The sequence below is a fragment of the Ipomoea nil genome, unplaced genomic scaffold (genome assembly GCF_001879475.1).
Source record: "Ipomoea nil cultivar Tokyo-kokei standard unplaced genomic scaffold, Asagao_1.1 scaffold0327, whole genome shotgun sequence".
NCBI lineage: Eukaryota > Viridiplantae > Streptophyta > Magnoliopsida > Solanales > Convolvulaceae > Ipomoea > Ipomoea nil.
Genome location: NW_017616755.1, coordinates 581,749 through 605,683, shown reverse-complemented (window position 1 = coordinate 605,683; position 23,935 = coordinate 581,749). Strand labels below are relative to the sequence as shown.

General features: G+C 36.9%; 1 long non-coding RNA gene across 1 annotated transcript; it reads right to left on the bottom strand.

The window, feature by feature from the left end:
• Positions 1-20,881, bottom strand: LOC109171680. Its single transcript, XR_002052638.1, has 3 exons — positions 20,869-20,881; positions 3,139-3,152; positions 1-135 (listed from the first exon to the last, which is right to left on the bottom strand). It is a non-coding gene; the product is annotated as an uncharacterized LOC109171680 (long non-coding RNA).
• Between the last annotated feature and the right edge of the window lie 3,054 nt (positions 20,882-23,935).

Below are 23,935 nucleotides of genomic sequence, written 5' to 3'. Positions count from 1 at the left end.
CTAATTTTACCAAACACTTTTTTATAAACCGCTAATATAATCTGCTGGTCAAACCCGCTAATACAATCCGCTATCTGATAACCGCTAACACAACCCGCTACCGCTAATCGCTAACTGCTGATAACCAAACAAGCCCTTTGTAAAGCATGGGTTACCTTTGTAGCCTAAAACTTCACTTTCTCACCCTTAGAAAGCTTCTCCTAAAGCTCTTCTTCAACACCAACTTCATAAACAAACCAAAAGACAACAAAGATTCTATTTTTAGAAAAAGACAACTCATAGGAGGTAAAAAAACACCAAAGGATCAAGGATCTTACCCTCCCCTATGCTCAAGATTAGGAAAGTAGGAATCTTGGAAGACAACTTGCAAGATTTAGGATGCCCAAATTTTAGCTTGGAGAAGAAGCTACCAAATTCTTAGAGAGAATGTAGAGATTTTGTGTTTAGATTGTTGGTGGATGAAATGAAGAGATGTTGCTAGGTTAGCTTGGAGCACAAACTTTAGGTAGAAAGACATCTTTGCCCTTACTAAAGTTGGAAGAATAAGGAAATAAGGGAACAACCCACTAAGCATAAGGTACAACCCTTTGACCTTGATTGACTAGTCAAATTCTAGTTCTTCGACTATTGAATTTTCAGGATTTTTAGAAATAAATTAACAAGAAGACTAGGATTAATTCTCTAATTAATCCTTGACTAGAGTTGGATTTATGGGGTGTCACATCCTCTCCCCCTAACAAGAAGCTTCGTCCCCGAAGCTTGGGCATGACGAGTTCAAACAAAACGGGTGACATGAATCAACAATGTGACAAATGGAAGCAAGAATACCTTTTGATCAAAACTTCAAGAATCCAAAAAATGTAAAATTTGCCAAGAAGTCAAGACATTGCAAGGTTTCAAGAGATCACAAAAGAAATTCCTTGAGCAACACAAACGCTAAGGCCAAGACACGACAACTAAAAGCCTTCTAAACCACACTTAAGCTCAAAACATCTAGATTCTAACAAAGCAACCCAACTACACTAACTACCCCAACAACAACCAACAAGCAAGATAAACAAGAACAAGCAACTAAACACACCCGACAAGCGACAACCACTGAACGATAACAACAAACGCGGGAAGAAACGAACTTACCCTAACTCTGATCTAGAAGGACTCACTCTCAGACTCCTCAGCATCCTCATCCGAATCTTCCTCAACTCTACCCCGACTAGAACCGGCCTCTAACTGATCCAACCTTTGATTGACAACGACGAACTGAGTCTTCATGTAAGCGAAGCCCTCCTCTATCATCCGGTTCTGCTGACGAAGAAGGGTGACCACACGCTCCTCGTGTGTCATGGCATCATGCTCTCTTTTGGTTCTCGCCTCCTTTCTCCTCAGGTTTTCTTCACTCTCTTCGGTTTCTTCAGCTTCTGCTTCACCTTCTTCCTCATCCCGTTCCTCTTCACCTTCATTCCCAGCATCTCCTCCCAAACTCTGAACTGCAAGGTTCAACTTCCCAACGGGGATCTCGAGCTCTGCGACCAACGCACTTCTCTCGGCGGGGGCTTTTCTGGCGACCTCTTCAAGAGTGATGTACTCCCAATCATCTAGCTAGAACAGGTTGCAACTACGGAGGTTTGTGGCGTCCAAAACCATCTTGTCCACTGGCTTAGGTACACAATCGTCAACACTCAGCTCACTCCCTTCTTAGTAAAGATCCAGCTCAAAACCATACCGTACGGCAAACTCTTGCGGTTATGATCTCGGCAAAAGACCATGTGTTGTAGCATTAACGCAGGCAAGTTGAACTTCACCATATTCTTCAAACAAAAAGCAAACGTGCACTCCAACTTTCCCAACAAACGAATCTTGTTGTTATTGGGCAGCAAACAGTCAGAAACAAGCATGACCAAAATCCTTTGCTCAGCAGTTAACCACTTTCTTTCCGGCCTCGTGGCCTGGGTAAAACCACTAGTTCTCCCCAACAGATAACTCAGGTAATCCCGATAACTCATGTTGTCCGTCCCGATCCAAGAGTCACCACTGTACTGCGAGACCCCCGTAGTGGTTAAACTCAAAAGCTGAGCCAACATTTTCTCAGTCAACACAACCTTCACACCTCTCACCTTAGAGGTAACCTCCAACTTTCCACCATCTTTAGTCACAGTCATGTGACGGTAGAACTCTTTCACCAAACTTGGGTAAGTCTCGGTCCTAATGGCGAGAAACTCATCCAACAACCCTTGGTAGTTCAACATTTCCAACAAGGAACTTGAAAAAGAGTCGGGGTCAAAAGCTTTACCTTCCAACACTAGGTAGTGGGCATCCACCCATTTCACTCTTCTCATCAAATTAGACCTCCTAGGCATGATTCTGAGATGACCCAAAGACTCAAGGTAGACCCAAAGGTTTCTTCTTCTTCTTCTTCTTCTTCTCTCTCTCTCTCTCTCTCTCTCTCTCGGCTTCGATTCTGACTGGTGGTGGCGGCAGATGATCGGTGACAGCAGGGCGGCGGCTTTACGGCGGTTAACAAAGTGTAGCTTAGCCTAGTTGGCTGAGCGTGTTGTTTGTCAAAACGTATGCCAGGGTTCGAATCCCCTCTATCTAGTTAGCTGAGCGTTGGTTTGTTTGAACGCATGCCAGGGTTTGAATCCCCTTATCTACTTTACACATCTCATTTTCTTATTAACACTACCTTTTCTCATTATTTCATATTTTCACTATTATATTAATAATAATGAGATGAGATGTGTAATTTATAATGGATCTTTTATTTGAATTTAACACTACCTTTTCTCATTATTTCATATTTTCACTATTATATTAATAATAATGAGATGAGATGTGTAATTTATAATGGATCTTTTATTTGAATTATTTTATCAAATTGATTATGTTCATATTTTGTTATGAATATTTTTATAATGTTTTGATGTGTTTTATAATTTTCTTATATCCAACATTATTTATTTATTTATGGCTATACTTTTTAAGTGTTTCATTTTTTTTCTTCTAATTATCAATTTTGCTTTAATATTTTGCCCCCGCTGAAAAAAATTCCTGGGTCCGCCACTGGTTGCATGTGTGTTTTAATTAGTCAATAAAGTGGTTATTTTAATTTTGTCATTTGAGGAAGAAAAATATAATCACTTGAGAAAATTAGGCTTTTGATCACTTAAGATATAGCTAGAGGGCAAAAATAGTCTCACTTTGCTGATTAATTAAGGGACATATTTGCATGCAACGACATTTAAATTAGGGATCAGATTAAAATTAGGAAAATACTTTCAACTCTATGTGATGGATTTAATTAACTCGGGGTGGACCAAAATTACTAAACCGGATAAAATACGTATATAAGAAATAGATATATAAAATGGATAGAACGATGTCGTAATGTCGCGGGGACCGTATATTGTATTAAGATTGTATTATTATCCTATGGTTTCAAGGGTCGCACCCCCAGCGAAGGTAGTCATACCCTCATGCCGAGCCCAAGAGTACAACCCCGACCTCAACGACGAGCATCACCAGTAGACCTCCACTTGGTAGACGTGAACACGTCAAGAGGTGGTCCGTCCCCATCATTTCAATAAAGTTAGTTAAAATTTTGCCATGGACTTATTTTCACTACTTTTTAAAGGGGGGGGGGGGGGGGGTGGAAGGGAGATACCTGCATAACCCCTTCAATTATACCCTAAGGGGGCACGAGGCACGAGGTCCGACCTCGCACACCAACCTCGACGGAAGAGCACAATGGTCAGTGTTAAATGACTCAGGTGGAATGGCAATCATAGTCTAAGGGGGGCACAAGGTCCGACCTCGTGTACCAACCCCGATGGTAGAGCTTAACGGCCAGTGTCAAATGACTCTGGTAAAGGGATATAGTATCTTAAGGGGGCACGAGGTCCGACCTCGCGTACCAACCCCGACGGAAGAGCTTAACGGCCCGGTGTCAAACGACCTTGGTCAAAGGGCTAGTACCCTAAGGGGGCACGAGGTTCGACCTCGCGTACCAACTCTGACAGGAGAGCTTAACGGCCTGGCGTCGAACGACCTGGGTCAAAGGGCTAGTACCCTAAGGGGGCACGAGGTCCGACCTCGCGTACCAACCCCGACGGAAGAGTTTAATGGCCTGGTGTTGAACGACCTAGGTCAGAAGGCTAGTACCCTAAGGGGGGCACGAGGTCCGACCTCACTACTCGCCACCCAACGGAAGAGTTACTAGACCTAAGCGGTACCCTTGGCCATATAACTACACCTATATTAAAAAAAAAAAGCGCTAATATTGTCAAAAGCTATAGTTAGTCCATGGCACGGGGTCCGACCCCCAACTCAAGCCCCGAGCTTGATGTCAACGAGCAAGTTACCAAGCAGATGCGGCAAGATGGAGCGGCCTTGGCCGAGCACGGCCTCGGACCCGACAGCGAGGCGTCCACCTCCCGCTCGTGTGCCCCCGGGTCGGAATTTATCGGGTACGGGTCATAAATTATGAGCCGTGGGTCGAAAGATGATGAGGTGGAGCTCGTTAACTTGCAAGGCGCGGCATGGAGTATCTACTCTCCTTCGTTGACGACTTCTTGCAAGACGGTTGTAACCGTCCCACTGTGACCGAGCGCGGTTAAAGACGGTTGTAACCGTCCCCTCCTCTTTACCTCTTTGGGCGGGGGGGGGGGGGGGGGGGGTTACGGGTTTCCCTTGGGTATAAAAGGATTCCATTTTGTCCCTTTAGGACATCTCTTATCTATTCTATCTACTTTGTCCTAAAACTATCATGGTAATAACATTACCCAATCTTGTAATAGCTTGGCAAACACAATCTTAATATAATATACGGTCCATGCGGCCTTACGTCATCGTTCTATTCATTTGATATATCTATTTCTTATATACGTTATTTTTTTTGGATTTAATAATTTAGGCTACCCGAAGTTAATTAAATCCATCACTACCATTTCCCCTCCATATTAGCCACTCCCCAATTTTTAAAAAAGTATTTATTTTAATGATTATTTGTGAATTGGTGACTCTCTCCTAGGTTAATAAGGAATCTGTATATTCAATAAAAGAAGATATGTCAAGAAAAAAAATTATTTTTATGATTAGTAGTGAATTGGTTGGCCTTCACCCTAAGTTAATTAGAAAACTATGTATCCAATATAATAAAAAGATGACACATCATGGAGCGACTAATATGAGTAATTGTAGGCGGTCTTTAAAATTGTAACTTTTTGAAAATTATTGTGCACCAGTAAACTAATTGTACGACTTAACTAAAATTGTAACTTAAGTTTTCTAACCTATTGGATTAAGCACATAATTTATTAACTGAAAATATATAATATGTTAATTAGCTGAATTTTAAATTAGGATCTACCTCCACAATGCAAGGTGGACTAGAATTGAAGCCGAACTCAAAGGGCTCAACCTCCTCTCATTGAATTTGCAGGCTATCTAGGGCATGTATAGTCATTCTCTGAAACTCAGAGGCAGTGAAAGCGCGCATTCATTCACAGTTAACATATCCATCCATCGATCTCTCCTGGTACCGACCAAACCTCAACAGGAAATTGAAGAACATTTAATACAGATATACATATATAACAAGAATCCCTTTATTATTTCTGTTGTAATCAAATCCAATTCCTTTTTTGGCATCTAACTTTCATTAAATATTTTGCAGCCATCTTTGATGCTTCACCTAAATGTTGGGTTCTTAAAATTAAATAAAAGCAACACCTCATCCCATTTGGAATTAAATCTTCTATCTGCATATGCTGCTGCATTTTCCTATGAGATGCTTCATCAATTCAATCACTTCATCCCGCAGCTAAATAAATAAATAAATAAATAAATAAATATATATATATATATATATATATATATATATATATATATATATATATATATATATATATATATATATATATAATCAAGTGAAAACCAATCTTAATCTGCGAACCTGCAAACTTTTGAAGGATTGTACCGCAACTATTACATAATTACACCACTACGACTCCCGGACATGTCCGGAAGAACTTGCGGTGCAGTTGTATCCGTGTACTGTACAATCATATAGTAAGTACTGTACAATTTTTTACAAATTTATAAGTTCGTCCATTAAAATTAGTTTACATCGAATTATGAACCTATATATATATATATATATATATATATATATATATATATATATACCTCTTTTTAATATTAATATTACTTTAATTTAATTCTACAAGCATCACCATTGTTTCAAGTTTAATGATCTGTGCCCAGATCCATCACATCGCGTGACTTATGATCTCATCACGTGTCTCACATCCAGATTCAAGGCTTGTACTAAGTTTATTATTATTATTTTTTTTTTATCAAGACAAGCTAAGTTATTTTATGCATATTATGGTTGGAAAATTTATATATATAAACTGAGACGTAAGTTATCATTTTAAGTAGGCTTCATTAACACATTGAGTTAGGTCAAAAAAGATTCGAATTATTTAAAGTGGTGAGATGAATTTTGTATATTGATTAATGGGTAGTCAGGGTAGATGAAAAATTAATTCTCAAAATGTACTTATTCTTATCATTTAAATTTAAAGCTTAGTAAATGAAAATTTAATCAAAGTATCAAATATTCAAATTTGGAACAAAATCAATAGTAAATGGGCTACTTATGGTCAAATTGAAAGTCAATGATAAAAATTGGGTAATATCAATTGTCAATGGTCCATTCTTGGAATTAACTCTAATAAAAATTTGCCACAAAATAATTGTGTATGGTAGAATTTTCCGAAAAATAAAGGCATATATATATATATATATATATATATATATATATATATATATATATAAAAGTCGGATTAGGTGAGAACAAGTCTTTCTATATAAACATGCACTACACAATACAACGCTATCAAATGCATATGTGTAAACAGGGACGGAGCCAGAAAATATGTTGAGGGGGGGCAAAGAAGTAAGGATGGATTCAATGGCGGATTCATAAATTTTTTTTAGTGAGGGAAAAAAATTAAAATAAAAGAGAATGTTTAAAAAAAATGAAATACTTAAAAAGTATAACAATAAATATTGTTGGATATAGCGAAAAATAAAACATATTAAAACTTTATAAAAATATTTATAACAAAATATGAAACATAATTAATTTGATAAAACAATTCGAATATAAAACGCATTATAAATTACACATTCCATTATTAATATAAAGAAAGTTATATGGAAGTTATATATATCATGTCAAAATTTAATTGTGTTAATCAAAAAAGTGAAGAAGACTATGACATGTCAATGCAAAGACTCAAACCTAGGCCATTCCGAAAATCGTACACGTTAGCTACCACCTTGTCTATCACAACTTTTGTTCACATAATCTGTTTTATAATACTTATATGAATAATGTACTATATATACATATTATATACAATATAGGGTAGGGGTGGGGTGGGGTGAGGGGGGGGGGGCAGCTGACCCCCTGCCCCCCCTCTGGCTCCGTCTATGTGTGTAAAAGTACACTCAAACTGGTGCACCGAGCAAAATTACAATGCGCGCATCCACACAAGGAGATATATTAGTCTAGATTGTCCATAACTAATCGACTTAAATCAAGAAGACTAATAGATCACTCCCATTAAGAATTAAATTTGGAACCTTGTAATTATCAAATCAACAGTTCCACAAACTAAAAGTACATAATGCACTTGTACATATCATAGGGTGCATTTTGTAGTTTCTGTGATGCACTAAAATGTTTTTAATATTTATCAAATTGTCAGTGTGTTTTCTCATTCCTTTAGAATTAGTGATTATCCTATATCAACAACTAACTTCATTGCAATAGTTCACATTTTTTTAAACGTAATTAATTAAGGTCTTGTTTTCATTGAATGCTATCCTTATGTGTGTGTGTTGTTCGTATTTCATTATTAATTCAGCAATCCCATCAGGATGGGAAGATGGGCCATCTGGTGATCTATCAAGTTTCATTATCACATTAATGGTTACATTGAGATTTCTGATGGAAGCATTCAACTTCATCTCATCTACTTTTGCTTTAATTTCTATCTAAACAAAATCCGGCCCCCACCTATTATATGAACTAACTAATTTTTCTAACTTTCAATTCTTATATGCCACATCTATAGTAAACCTTTGAAGTGTAAATCACAAAGCATCACATATATGTCAGCAGTTAGGTTCAAAATGTGATGAATGCTATGTATGTCATCATAGTTAGAAGATATACATTAACTATTATAGTGACAATTATCAGTTAATCTAGATCACAAAAATTAAACAAGATTAGACAAACCGCCTCATCAACTGGTCTATAATTGCTACTAATAATGCTTGTAAACTAGTGTGGCTGATAGCAAAGCAAAGCTTCTCAACTAATTTGGAATTAATTGTTATAATAATATTATTATTATAATTAATTAAACCAAGTCAACTAATGCAGTAAATAAACATGGGTGTGTGGTATGTCATGTATGATTAATTAATGTGAAGAGTGACCTAGATTATAGCAGTACATGGAGCATTAGTTCCCTAATTATTAGCTTTCCTTTTAGTATACTCGATTACAATTATTGGCAAATTATGATGTCCACACATTTGAAAGCTCAAAATCTTTGGAGCTTTGTTGATCCCGGTCTACCCGAAAGAGCTGATGCAGCCGCTACCCGGCGAGATCAATTGGCCTTGGGACAGATTCACCAAGGTGTTCATTACTCCATTTTTGGGCAATTAGCTCGTGCTCAAACAGCAAAGCAAGCTTGGGACATCTTAAAGGTGTCAAACAAAGAAGTCGATCGGACAAATAAGTCCAAGTTGCAGTCGTTGAGAATGTTGTACGATAATTGTGAGATGACCTCTACAGAAACAGTAGATACGTATTTCACTCTTCTTATTGATATGGTGAATAAGATGAGGTTATACGAAGATACGATAGAAGATGGTGCAGTGGTTGAAAAAGTTCTTCGAACTATGCCGATGAAATATGACCATGTGGTGGCTTCAATCACAGAGTCACACAAAACTGAGCTCTTATCAATTGCAGAGCTGAAAGGTATAGTAGAAAGTCATATTGACTGGATTGCGTCAAAATCGGAACCACTTGAAGAAGAAGCTTTGAAGAGCCAAGTCACCCTTAATGTGACTGACACTAATCAAACTGGTGGAGGATCAGGTAGGGGTCATGGGAGAGGAAGAGGAGGATCTAGTGGAAGATGTCGTGGTAACTTCAACCAAGGAGGGGGATGTGGTAACTCCAACCAAGGAAGAGGTGGAGGTAATACCAAGCAAGGTAAATTTCCATTTCATTGCTACAATTGTGGCAAGTATGGACACAAGATTGCAGATTGCTGGTATAATGAGGACAATCGTGGAAATCAAGCAAACATTGCTGAAAACACTGCTGAAAAGTCTGGTGAGAGTTCAGAAACCTTACTTTTGGCCAACGATAGTTTTTCTGCAGATAAGAACATATTGTTCTTGGATACTGGTGTAGTAACCGTATGTGTGGGAAGAAATAATTTTTTTCTGAACTGGATGAATCAGTCCGGTCTGAATTGACATTTGGCAATAAGTCAAAGGTGCCAATTTTGGGAAAAGGTAAAATCCCTATTCAGTTGAAGGATGGTACTCACAATTTTATATCCGATGTGTTCTATGTTCCTGAACTACACTAAAATTTGTTGAGTATGGGACAGTTGTTAGAAAAATGATATAAGATAAATATTACTCAGGGGTGTTGTACCATTGCAGATGCTAAGGGAGTCTTGATTGCAAAGGTAAATATGTCCCAAAATCGACTATTTCCTTTAAAAATTAAGCATACTCTTCTTACTTGCATTAATTTTGAAGTTTGTGATGATAATTGGTTATGGCATATGCGGTTTGGGCATTTTCATTTCTCTGGATTAAACTATCTTGTGAGAAATGAACTTGTTTCTGATTTACCTATTGTGAATGTCCCTGATCGTATCTGTGAGATTTGTGTGATTGGGAAGAAGCATAGAGATCCCTTCCCCGCGGGCAAGTCAAGGAGAGCCACAAAACAGTTGGAGATTGTTCACTCAGACCTGTGTTTGTTGAGGGTTCCCTCACATGGAGGTTGTAAGTACTTTATTACTTTCATTGATGATTTCGGTAGGAAAACATGAGTTTACTTTCTGAAGCAAAAGTTTGAAGCATGTGATGTTTTCAAACAATTTAAGGCTTTTGTTGAAAAGCAAAGTGGTTATGAAATTAAAATCTTGAGAACTGATAGAGGTACATAATATATTGCTTGTGATAATTTTCTGAAGAAGAAGGGTATCCAACACCAGATGACAGCCAAATACACTCCACAACAAAACGGAGTGGCTGAGAGAAATAATAGATCAATCATGGATATGGTGAGGTGCATGTTGAAATCTAAAAATCTGTCTAAGCCTTTTTGGGCAGAAGCTGTTGCTTGTGCTGTCTATGTGTTGAATAGGTGTCCAACTAAGAGTGTCCGTGATAAGACACCTAAGGAAGCTTGGAGTGGAAGAAACCCTCTATAAGATATCTCAAGGTTTTTGGATGTTTGGCATATGCACATGTGCCAGATCCATTGAGAAAGAAGTTGGTTGATAAATGTGAGAAGTGCGTATTCATTGGTTAAAGTGATGCTTCCAAGGCTTAAACTATACAATCCTGAAACTAAAAAGGTTGTTATAAGTCGTGATGTCACTTTTGATGAATATGGTGCTTGGGATTGGTTAGCTAAAAATGAAAGTTCAGTTTTTATTCCTGTTGTTGAAAATATTGTTGAGCAACCGATTCCAGATAATGTCCAGTCTCCTTTACAAGCAGAGTCGTCAGTTCGACGATCTCAGCGCGAGCGCCACTTACTAGCTCGGTTGCAAGATTATGTTTTGGGTCATGATAATGACCTGTCTAATGAAGAGATTGTTCAATTTCCTCTCTTTGTAGATTGTGATCCTTTATCATTTGAGGAGGTTGCTACAGAAACTCATTGGCTTAAGGCAATGGACGAGGAGATACGTGCCATTGAAAAGAATGGTACCCGGGCGTTAACAGATTTACCTCCTAGAAAGAAGCCAATTGAAGTGAAGTGGGTTTACAGAACGAAGTACAAGTCAAATGGAGAAATTGACCGTTTTAAGGCACGGTTAGTAGCAAAGGGTTACAAGCAGAAACCAGGTATTGATTATTTTGAGGTTTTTGCTCATGTAAGTAGACTTGATATAGTTCGAATGGTTATTTCTCTTGCTGCTCAAAATGATTGGAAATTGCATCAAATGGATGTTAAGTCTGATTTTTTGAATGGTTTTTTTGAAGAAGAAATATATGTTGAGCAACTTGCAGGGTTTGTGAAGAAATGGGAGGAACATAAAGTGTACAAGTTGAGAAAAGCCTTATATGGCTTAAAACAAGCGCCTAGGGCGTGGTATGGTTGCATTGACTCATATTTTGTTGAAAGTGGTTTTATGAGATATCATCATGAACATACTTTGTATGTCAAATGCACGGATTCTAGTGATATTGTTCTAATCTGTCTATATGTTGTTGATCTGGTTTTTACTGGAAACAACTTGAAGCTTATCTCATAATTCAAGGAGGCACTCATTAAGAGGTTTGAAACGACTGATATGGGCCTTATGGCTCACTTTCTTGGCCTTGAGGTTGTTCAGATGGATGGTGGAATCTTTATTTCACAAAAGAAGTATGCTATTGATATTTTGAAAAAGTTCAAAATGAAAAACTCCAAACCAGTTTCAACTCCGTTAGCTGAAAAGTTAAAGGTGTCCAAAGATGAGTGTGGTAAAAATGTGAATGTTATAACTTATAAAATCTTAATTGGGAGTTTGAGGTATCTGGTGGCAACAAGACCAGATATTTATTTTGGAGTTGGAATACTTAGCAGATTCATGGAGGAACCAAAAGAATCACATTGGGCTGCAGCAAAGCGAATTTTGAGATATGTCAAAGGTACGAGTAATGATGGAAATTTTTACTCTACTAATGAAGTTGTGAAACTTGTTGGGTACACAGACAGTGATAGGGCTGGAGATATTGAGACCAGAAAAAACACATCAGGATATGCCTTTTATCTTGGTTCAGCCATATTTTCTTGGTCTTCAAAGAAGCAGCAGATTGTAGCACTTTCAACCGCAGAAGCAGAATATATTGCAGCAGCAAACTGTGCTACTCAAGCAGTTTGGCTGAAGAGAATTTTGGAGTTCTTACAACACAAGCAGGAAGCACCTACAACTATTTTTTGTGACAACAAGTCAGCAATTTCGTTGTCCAAGAATCTTGTCTTTCATGGTCGCAGTAAACATATTGATATCAAGTATCACAAAATAAGAGAGTTGGTTGCTGAAAAACAAATCAACATTGAGTACTGTTCAAGTGAATGTCAAGTTGCAGACATTTCTTAAACTGAAGAAAGAAATTGGGATGACCAATATATCCAACTGGGTTTAAAGGAGGCAATGTTATAATAATAATATTATTATAATTAATTAAACTAAGTCAACTAATGCAGTAAATAAACATGAGTGTGTGGTGTGTCATGTGTGCTTAATTAATGTGAAGAGTGGCCTAGATTATAGCACTACATAAGCATTAGTTCCCTAATTATTAGCTTTCCTTTAGTATAAATATGTTGCTTTTGTTCATTTGTTAATTATCCAGCAATAAACATTATATGTTATTCGTCTCTCTCTTTCTTCTCAATTATATATATATATATATATATATATATATATATATATATATATATATATATATATATATAAAATTAGGTTCTGGTGCGGTTAGGGTGCCCAGGTGCGGTTGTACGGGGTTTAATCTGGATCATTCATCTCGCTTAAATCAACATTCAGGATTACCAAAATTTAATAAAAAAAAAACGCGGTGGCAATTTTGTAATTTTTGCATCTAGGTCAAAATTAAGGTGAGCAGTGTTGTGATTAATGTGCGTGAGTTTTGTATATAAGATGCGTGAGTCTTGTGCGTAAGGTGCGTGAGTTTTGTGCTTAATGTGCGTGGGGTTGTGCTTAATGTGAGTAGTTGTTAAAACTTACAGGGTGGGCTTTTGTGCTTAAGGTGCGTGAGATTTGTTCTTAATGTGAGTGGAGTTTGTGCTTAATGTGTGTAGGGTTTGTGCTTAATGTTTGTGAGGTTAGTGATTAATGTCAGTAGTTGTTGAAACTTAAGGTCTGTGAGTTAATACTTAAAGTGCGTGGGTTTTGTGCTTAATGTGCGTGAGGTTGTGATTAATGTGGGTGGGTTTTGTACTTAATGTGCCTGAGGTTGTGCTTAATGTGCGTGGGTTTTGTACTTAATGTGCGTGAGGTTGCGCTTAATGTGCATGAGTTTTGTACTTAATGTGCGTGAGTTTGTGCTTAATGTGAGACATTTTAAAATCTTAAGTGTGTGAGTTTTGTGCTCAAAGTGCTTTGTTCTGTGCTTAATGTGTTTGAGTTTTGTACTTAAAGTGAGTGATTTGTGTTCTTAAGGTGTTTTGTTTGTGGAGTTAAGGTGCATGGTGATTTGTGTATTTAAGATGCGCCATGTTAATAATTAAGGTGCGTCCAACCGCACAACCGCACGGAAAGCCATCCCCGCGCCTGGACCCTTCCACACACACATATATATATATATATATATATATATATATATATATATAAACACATAGATATATTATATTTAATATATCTAACATTAATTAACAACCAATTAAGTTGTGTTTGAAATGCATAATTCAGCATGATTCAAGCACTATAAACAAATTCATTTATGCAGGTCAAATTTAGTACAAGCACTGTGGTCTAGCGTAGATAGTAAGGTAGATAGCAAGGGGGCTAGTAGGGTGAGCCATGGGCACTAGATCAGAAAGAGGGTTCAAAATTTATACACTCTCGTACACACATCTAAACCAATCGTTAGTTACATATTGACGGGTTTAATTAGTTAATTTAGGGTACTAAGACGATAGTACTTGAATAAGTTGTGTCATCTTCATTACAATAACTTTAATAAATTTTAGTTAATTTACCTTTTTTTTTTTTTTTTTTTTTTAAACACCATCACACCTTTGTTAATTTAACATGAATTTATGATACAATATAATCTAGCCACATTAGTGTATAACCGCTTACATGCATAGACAGATAAAAAAGAAATGTCTTTTAAAGTTATGAACCCACCCGTGCCGGCAAATTATGATCCACACAGTGTTGTGTGGATCATAACAAAAAGTACATTTTTAATATACTAAATGTATATTATTTTCCAGAATACAAAATATGGTCCACACAATAATGATTGACTAATGCCTTCTCCTTTTGATCCTATCCTTTCACAATTTTTGTATTCACCAACTTAATAAGTTCTCCATAGGAAACAACCAACTCACTAATGATTTGTCTGTGCGCCAATGAATTGAGTTTACTCATCCCTTGATTCTCATAATATAAGAATTTGAAATTGGTTTATTTGTCTCTGAATCTATTATTCAACACAATTTTAGCTTCCTCATTAACTTTAATTGTTAGATGTAGGTAATAAATTGTAGCCTTTGGAAATCATATATGATAGTAATCGTCACATGGAAAACAACATTCCTTGCATGGTGGAATTAGCAACTTCATTTATTTGGAGTTATTGAACAACGTAACAACAAGCTCTGACATAGAGGCTGGCAAGATGTGATGAAGAAAGAAAAAAGGAAGACAATGGTAGACTCCTAGCTAACTTAGTTAAGGCTTTTCCTTTTCCTTTTCCTTTTTATTTTTATATAGGGTTGGTTATACAATGATATTGTTAGGTGCACTACTACAAAATTCACATACAACGTCGGGCCTTTAAGGTCGCTATATACATAGCCGGCGTTAAAGACTTTTTAATTATTATTTTTATTTATTAAATTTATAACGTCGGCTATTTGTCGTTATAAATAATAAATAAAAAAATAAAAGAAATAAATACCCTACGACGAAAGCCAGAATGAAACCACTAATGGGAAGTATTATATCTGAGTCTCAGAGTGCGTTTATATCGGACAGGCTAATTACGGATAATATATTAATAGCTGCAGAAGTTGGCCATTTTTTGAACAGAAAGCAGTGTGGAGTAGCAGGATGGGGGGTATTAAAACTGGATATGGTGAAAGCCTACGACCGTATGGAGTGGTCTTTTTTACAAAAGATGCTTCTGGCCCTGGGGTTTGATGATAGATGGGTGGAATTGATGATGATGTGTGTGACCACTGTGTCTTATAGTGTACTAGTTAATGGTTCACGGAGTAATCAAATCACCCCAACCCGTGGTTTACGGCAAGGTGACCCTTTATCACCTTATCTATTCATTATTTGTGCTGAAGGGCTCTCATTGTTACTACAACAGGCGCAATCAAGAGGGGAAATCCATGGCTGTAGGGTGGCTAGGGGAGCACTACCAATCTCTCACCTATTCTTTGCTGACGATAGTCTGCTTTTCTTTAAGGCAACTATTCAGGAGGCAGGGGTGGTTAGGCATCGTTTGGACGAATATGAAAAAATGTCTGGGCAGGCGGTTAATTACCACAAATCAAATATATGCTTCAGTAAGAATACACGGGATGATATACGAGAGGAGGTTGCCAGCATATTGGGGGTGATGCATGCCCCAAATTTTGGCAAGTATTTAGGGCTTCCTTCATTTGTGGGCAGAAATAGAAAACCAGCGTTCTCATATATTGAGGACAAGATAAGACAGAGAATCGGCTCGTGGAACAAAAAACTTTTATCACAGGCAGGAAATGAGGTTTTATTGAAAAGTGTGGCTCAGTCTATCCCTACCTTTTCAATGAGTGTCTTTTTGTTGCCTATGACTCTGTGCACTGCCATTGAGAGGACCATGACTCGTTACTGGTGGAGATCGAAGGATGACCAGGGTATCCACTGGAAGGCATGGGATAAGCTATGCATTCCCAAGAAATATGGAGGTTTAGGATTTAAGGAGTTACGTGCCTTTAATCTTGCTATGTTGGGCAAACAAGCGTGGCGGTTTCTAACACAGCCACAATCTTTGGTTTTAAGAGTGTACAAGGCCAGGTATTATCCAACATCTACTTTCTTTGATGCACGCTTGGGGAATAATCCAAGCTTTTGTTGGCGTAGTATATTGGCAGCACAGGAATTAATTTGTGGAGGAGTGAGGCGCAGGATTGGGAATGGAAAATCAACCCTCATATGGGATCATCCATGGCTGCATGATGAGCATATCTCGAAAATAGTAACAGAAAAACCACCCCAGTTGGCACATGCAAAGGTAATGGGACTAATGGACCAACAAACAGGAACTTGGGATAAGGATATTCTCAGGGATATTTTTATACTTGAGGATGTGGCACGAATTTTAAAAATACCTGTATCACCAGATTATGAAGATTTGTGGTATTGGTATGGGAACCCAAAATGAGAGTATACAGTTAAGAATGGCTATAGAACACTAGTGGGTGACTACACTCAACCGATGGGGACCTTTGATAAATGGATGAATTTGTGGAAGCTTAAGATCCCCCAAAGTGGAAAACATTTTTATGGAGAGCTCTAAATGATATTTTACCCACTACGAAGAACCTACTTATAAAGAGAGTTGATATTGATCCAACATGTGCCATGTGTGGGATCATGCATGAAGATATTGTGCATTCTTTAATCACATGTGATTATACGGCCAACATTTGGACACAATCCCACCTTCCAATCCCCAATAGTGTCACAAATATTTTCAGTGATTGGTTTAATGATTTGTTAAACATTTTAGATGATAATGAGATTATTTATGCAGTGGCTCTTCTATACTATATTTGGCGTACGAGAAATGGGGCTGTATGGGAGACATGTTTACCCAGACCACGGAAAGTGATTGCAATGGCAACCTCGGCCGTACAAGCATGGAAATTGGTCCACCCCGGACGGACGAGTACGATAACCACCTATGCGGCAATTGGCCGGAATATTCCTGCCAATCCAGTAACTACCACGGTGCAAAATGGAAATCAAGATACTACTGCCACAGCCACTACAATACATCTGACTCCACCTGCGCCTACGCAACACCACGCTGCTTCCTCTCCCATGCGGCACCAGTGTTATTTCGACGTGGCATATATTCACCAAACAAACAAAACGGCGATGGGGGCAATTCTACTCAACGGGCAAGGAGGTTATATTTCTGCTATGTTGTCTCCCATGATGGACTGTTTTTCACCTCTAATGGCAGAAGCTTTTGCATGCAAAGAGGCTTTATACTGGTTAAGAAATCGTGGGGTAAGGTCAGTAGAACTTTTCACGGATTGTTTGATGCTTCAACAATACCTATCATCAATGGTACACTCGCCACGCTCATACTTGGGTTATGCCATTGATAGTTGCAGGACTATTATGTCGTCTTTTGATTATTGTTCGCTTTGTTATATTCCTAGAGTAGACAATTATTTAGCTCATACATTAGCATCTACTGTTTTATCTCAGTCAACTATTATGTACTCGGACTCAGGTCCACCAATCGCTATTTCTGCATATTTTGAATAAATGCTGTACAGGCTCCTTTCAAAAAAGTGCCCTATGACGTCAGCTATCTATCTAGCCGACGTCGTAGGATTTATTTTTATTTTTTTTAAAAAAATTGTTTAGATATAACGTCGGCTAAACGTTATTAGCCGACGTTATACAGTAAAAAATAAAAAAAAGAATAAAAGAAATAAATATGATACGACGTCGGCTAACTATTTAGCCGACGTCGTAGGTTTATTATTAATTTTTTTTTTTAAAACTGTTTAGATATAACGTCGGCTAATTGTTATTAGCCGACGTTATATATTTATTAAAACAGATTTGCGCTTTAAATTTCAGTCATTCTTCACCACTCTCTTCGCGTCGCCATCGCCTAAGCCAACGCCCTCCTCTCTTTGCCATCGCCACCGCCAACGCCACACCGCTGCCCAGCCGATCGTCCCTCCGCCGCGTCGTTTCTCCGCCTCGGCGTCCACCATCTCCCACCCCCACATCGTCACCTCTCCGTCGTTGCATCGCACTGCCGCCGCCACCGCTCCGCCACACACAGACGCGCTGCCCAGCCTCCCCGCCGTCCGCCGCACTACCGCACCACAGTCCGCTGCACTCCCGACCGTCGTCCGCTGCTCGCCGCCGTCCTAGGTAATTTTTTTAATTATTAATAATTAATTTGAATTTTAGTAAATATAATTATATTTTAGGGTTTATTTGTATTATATATGTAATTATTATTGATTTATTTCGAATTTTAGTAAATATATTTGCATTTTATGGTTTATTTGTATATATTTGTAAATATTATTGATTTATTTCGAATTTTAGTAAATATATTTGCATTTTAGGGTTTATTTGTATATATTTGTTATTATTATTGAAATATCTCGAATTTTAGTAAATATATTTACATTTTAGGGTTTATTTGTATATATTTGTAATTATTATTGATTTATTTTGAATTTTAGTAAATATATTTGTATTTTAGGGTTTATTTGTATATATTTGTAATTATTATTGATTTATTTCAAATTTTAGTAAATATATTTGCATTTTACGGTTTATTTGTATATATTTGTAATTATTATTGATTTATTTCGAATTTTAGTAAATATATTTGCATTTTAGGGTTTATTTGTATATATTTGTAATTATTGTTGATTTATTTCAAATTCTAGTAAATATATTTGCATTTTAGGGTTTATTTGTATATATTTGAAATTATTATTAATTTATTTGCATTATATTTGAAATTATTATTGATTTATTTAGCTAGCTAGACTTTTACATTAGGTTGCACAACTTGCTTGTTGCTTAGTGTACTGAAAAACTAATACTACTAATAACTAGTCTATGCTCACCACAACAATTATTTTAGATATTTGTTGAATCAATGTTAACAAAAGTTTAATTGGAATTAATATTATCCTAGATTGACTTGTGATGGATAAAAGTTGGATGAATGCTTCTCGGTTGAGTACGGAATATGAAGCCGGAGTTAGAGAATTTATAGAGTTTGCAAAACGTCATCTTCCAAATAATGATGCGATGTTTTGGTGTCCTTGTAAGAAGTGTTGTAACCTAAAACTATTAAGTGCAAAGGACATATATGATCATTTAATTTGTGATGGAATTAATCTAAATTATACAAAATGGATATGGCACGATGAAGGAGGAAGAGAGACTAGTACATCTAACATGTATGTTGACAACGAAGCAAATGAAGATGCTGAGTCTGAAGATAGGTTGGACAAAATGTTTCGTGATGTTGGAGAAGAGTTCACAAATCGATCAAATGAGTTGGATGAATTATTAAATGATTCAAAACAGCCTTTATGGCCCGGGTGTAGTAAATATACCCGCTTATCTGCTGTTTTGAAATTATTCAACTTAAAAGCTGGGAATGGATGGAGCGACAAGAGCTTTACTGCTTTACTTGATTTAATAAACGATATGCTTCCAAAAGATAATGGACTCCCGAAGAGTACATATGATGCCAAGAAGATTATGTGTCCCATGGGTATGGAGTATGAAAAGATACATGCTTGTCCTAACGATTGCATATTGTTTGGAATGATTACAAAGAATTGAATGCATGTCCAATCTGTGGGGCATCTCGGTACAAAATAACAGAGCATGTTGTTGGTAAGGCAAGTTCGAAAGGGCCACCAGCTAAAGTTATGAGGTATCTCCCAATTCTTCCAAGATTTAAGCATATGTTTGCAAATCCAAGCGACGCGAAAAACTTAACATGGCATGCAGATCAAAAAATTTCTGATGGCAAGCTTTGACACCCAGCTGATTCTACTCAATGGAAAACCTTTGATAATGCTTTTCCTGAATTTGGCAATGAGTCGAGAAATCTTAGACTTGGCATTTGTACTGATGGTATAAACCCTCACGGGAACCTAAGTAGCAAGCATAGCTCGTGGCCAGTTATCTTAGTGATTTATAATCTACCTCCTTGGTTGTGTATGAAACGCAAATATATATTACTGTCCTTGATGATTTCTGGCCCAAAACAACCCGGTAATGATATAGATGTCTTTTTGGCACCTTTGATTGAGGACTTGAAAAAATTGTGGGATGAAGGTGTGTTAGTGTTTGATGCCTACCGGAAAGAGAATTTTAAGTTGCATGCTATGTTTTTTTGCACAATCAATGACTTTCCAGCTTATGGAAACCTGGCTGGATATAGTGTCAAAGGACATAAGGCACATGCCCTATATGTGAAGATAATACATGTTATTATCAACTTGTCCATGGCAGAAAGACAGTCTACTTGGGTCACCAGAGGTTTCTTGATAGAGTTCACCCTTACAGAAGATTAAAAAAGGCTTTCAATGGGCAACAAGACTATACAGATGCTCCACAACCACTGATTGGGATTGAAGTTTATGAACGTGTAAAAGGTATAAATGTTACTTTTGGTAAAACTCAAAAGCTTAAATCTCAAAGAGGTAAGAGGTTAAGAGCTAATTTTGAGATACCTCCAAATGAAAAGAGTCCATGGAAAAAGAAATCCATATTTTTTTTTATCTTCCATATTGGAAGACATTAGATGTGAGACATAGTATTGATGTGATGCATGTGGAGAAAAATGTGTGAGGGAGTCATGTTAGAACTCTTTTAGATATAAAAGGTAAGACTAAAGATGGACTCAATGTTAGATTAGACTTGATTGAAATGAACATACGAGCTACATTAGCTCCACGTCAAGGAGATAAGAAGACATATTTGCATCCATCTGCTCATACTTTATCAAGAAAGGAGAAAATAAGTTTTTGTGAGTGTTTACATGGAGTCAAGGTACCACAATGGTACTCATCAAATATTAGAACACTTGTGAATATGCAAGATTTAAAATTGGTGGGATTGAAATCTCATGATTGTCATGCCTTAATGCAGCAACTATTGCCAGTGGCTATTAGAGGCATATTGCCAAAAAAGTTGAGATATACTATTATAAGGTTTTGTTTCTTTTTCAATGCTATCTGTGGAAAAGTGATTGATCCAGACAAACTAGATGAATTGCAAAATGACATTATTGTTACATTGTGTCAGTTGGAGATGTATTTTCCACCGTCATTTTTTGATGTCATGGTTCATTTGGTTATACATCTAGTGCGAGAGATCAGACAGTGCGGTCTTGCTTATTTGAGGTGGATGTACCCATTTGAAAGGTACATGAAAGTCTTAAAAGGTTATGTGAGGAACCGATATCGACCATGAGCATCTATTGTTGAAAGCTATATTGCTGAGGAAGTAATTGAATTTTGTACTGAATATTTGGCGGGGGTAGAAGCTATTGGTCTTTCTAAGTATCGACATGAAGGAAGAAGTGCTGGGAAAGGTACTCGAGGACGCAAAGTAGCCAGTATGTCTTGTGAAGATATTGAGCAAGCACATTTGTACATCTTGCATAATACAAGTGAAGTTGAGCCATATTTAGATGAGCACAAGGCAATGATTAAAGAGCAAAATCCAAGAAAGACAGACATGTGGATTGTGAGCGAACATAATCGTACTTTTATTAGTTAGTTCAAGAATAAAGTTCTGAGTGCTGATAACTATTCTGAAACAGTATGATGGTTAGTTCATGGTCCTTGTATGCAAGTCATATGTTATACTGGATATGATATAAATGGATTTTCTTTTTATACAAAAAAAAAAGATGAAAAGAGCACTATGCAAAACAGTGGAGTTTCTTTGGTTGCAAATTCAGTGCACTTCAGTAGTTCGAAAGATAAAAATTATGTTTAGAGTGCCGATGTTCCGATGTAAATGGGAGGTTGATTATGTTCAGTTTAGAGTGCCGATGTTCCGATGTAAATGGGTAGATAGTAAACACGGTGTTAAAGCTGATGAGTTAGGGTTTACACTTGTCGATTTGAACAGGGAAGGTCACAAAAATGAGCAATTCATAATGGCATCTCAAGCAAAAAAATTATTTTATGTTACTGATCCTAGTGATAAAAATGGTTTGTTGTTCTTCATGGAAAGGGACAAATTACTGGTGAAGGGAATGAAGATGTTAGTTATGAGATTGAGGAAATACCACATTTTTCTTCAAGTTTATTGCCAGTTATTATAGATAATGAGATAGATGAAGTGCATGCATCACGGGATGATCATCATGAAGGGCTATGGGAGAATTGATTATTATTTGTAATGCTTTAACTTCTTCTTGTGTTTACTATATCTAAATATTTACAGTTATATTTATGTATATTATTCTTTTGTCATTCACTAATAATTTCTTTGCTAAACAGGCATATGGATTCACCAAATGACCCCCCTATTGATAGTACCACCCAAGCTAAAGGTACTAATACCAAAGCTAAGAAGAGGGGTGCCACCGTTATGACAAAATTAATTTCTGGGCGTGGTGACACAAACAAGAAATTGGTGGTTCAATTTGATAATAAACACGATGCTGTTGGAGTAGGGAGCGCCCAATTCAAAAGTTATTTTGCGCTGATTCCACGAAGCAAAGTTCCTATCACATATAAAAATTGGAAAGTGGTCCCAGAAGAGAGTAAAGCGTTGGTGTGGGATGATATCGTGGTATGCAACTTATTTATAAAACTTTTGAATTAATTCTATTTAATTTGTTTCTAATAAATAATCTTGTCTTGCAGAGCGTTTATGATATTCCCACTGATGCAGATCTGAAGGATTCTTTGATGAAATATGCGGGTGAACGATGGAGAGACTTTAAAAGTAGATTGAACAGAGACTTTGTATTCAATAATGAAGACCCAATAAACAATACTCCATGTAAAAAATAAACATTCGTTGATCAAAATACATGGAAAAAGTACGTGGAGCTTCGTAAAACTGCAGAGTTTGAGGTATATATTATTATTTTTCTATCAATTATTTATTAACTCAAATATATTAAAGATATATTATTACTTAATGTTTTCTTTTTGTGTAGGAATCAAGAAAGAAACATCAAGAGGTACTGTAACACCCCGTGTTACGGCCTTCAATCCCGGATTAATTATTAAATTAATCCCATTAATAATAATTAAATATGATTTAATTCGGTTAGGTTTCCGTCCACCATGAACCGTGGACCCTTGCCTAAATTAGAGTCCTAAGCCTATTAGGAATAAAGAAAGTAAACCCTTTACTATTCAGATTCTAATTAGGAATCCTAGACCTAGTTATCTATTAGGAATAAAGGAAGTAGGCCTTTTACTATTCAGACTACGATTAGGATTCCCTTTAATTAATTAATATGGTCCACTATGGACCATGGACCCTTATCCCTAAACCCAATCCTTAGTTCCAAAAGGAATAGAATTAGCAAGCCTATAATATTAGTTCCTAACCAGGACTCCTAAATATATAAATAAGGGACTTAAGAGGCACCTAGAACCCCCCACCACAATAAACGTTCCACCACCCCAAAGTGCTCCAAGAATCCCCTTAGAAGAAATCAAGAAAGCAAGAAAGCTTAAAGAAAGACCCTTCATAGCCAAGGAATTAATTAAGGCTAAGAGGTAACCCATGTCTCAACAAAACCTATTTTCATAGCTATGATTCCCCCTTAGGGTTTCCCCATATTATTGTGTATTAATGGTTTGTGATGATTATTATTGATGATTGATATGATGATCCCATGAGGGATCTTGATAATCTTGATATTGGGAGATTCTTGATGATTATATGGAGTTCTTGATGATTATGTGTTGTTCTTGATAATTGTGTGATGTTCTTGATGTTTATGTGTTATTCTTACCGAATCTTGCAATTAGAAGAGGAACCGTATTCTTGTTGATATAAAAGTGATTAGAACCCTAGGTTGTATCGTATGATCTTATTCTTGGATTATCGGGTGGGGGAAATCGCATGTTTGGGTGTTGATTATATTT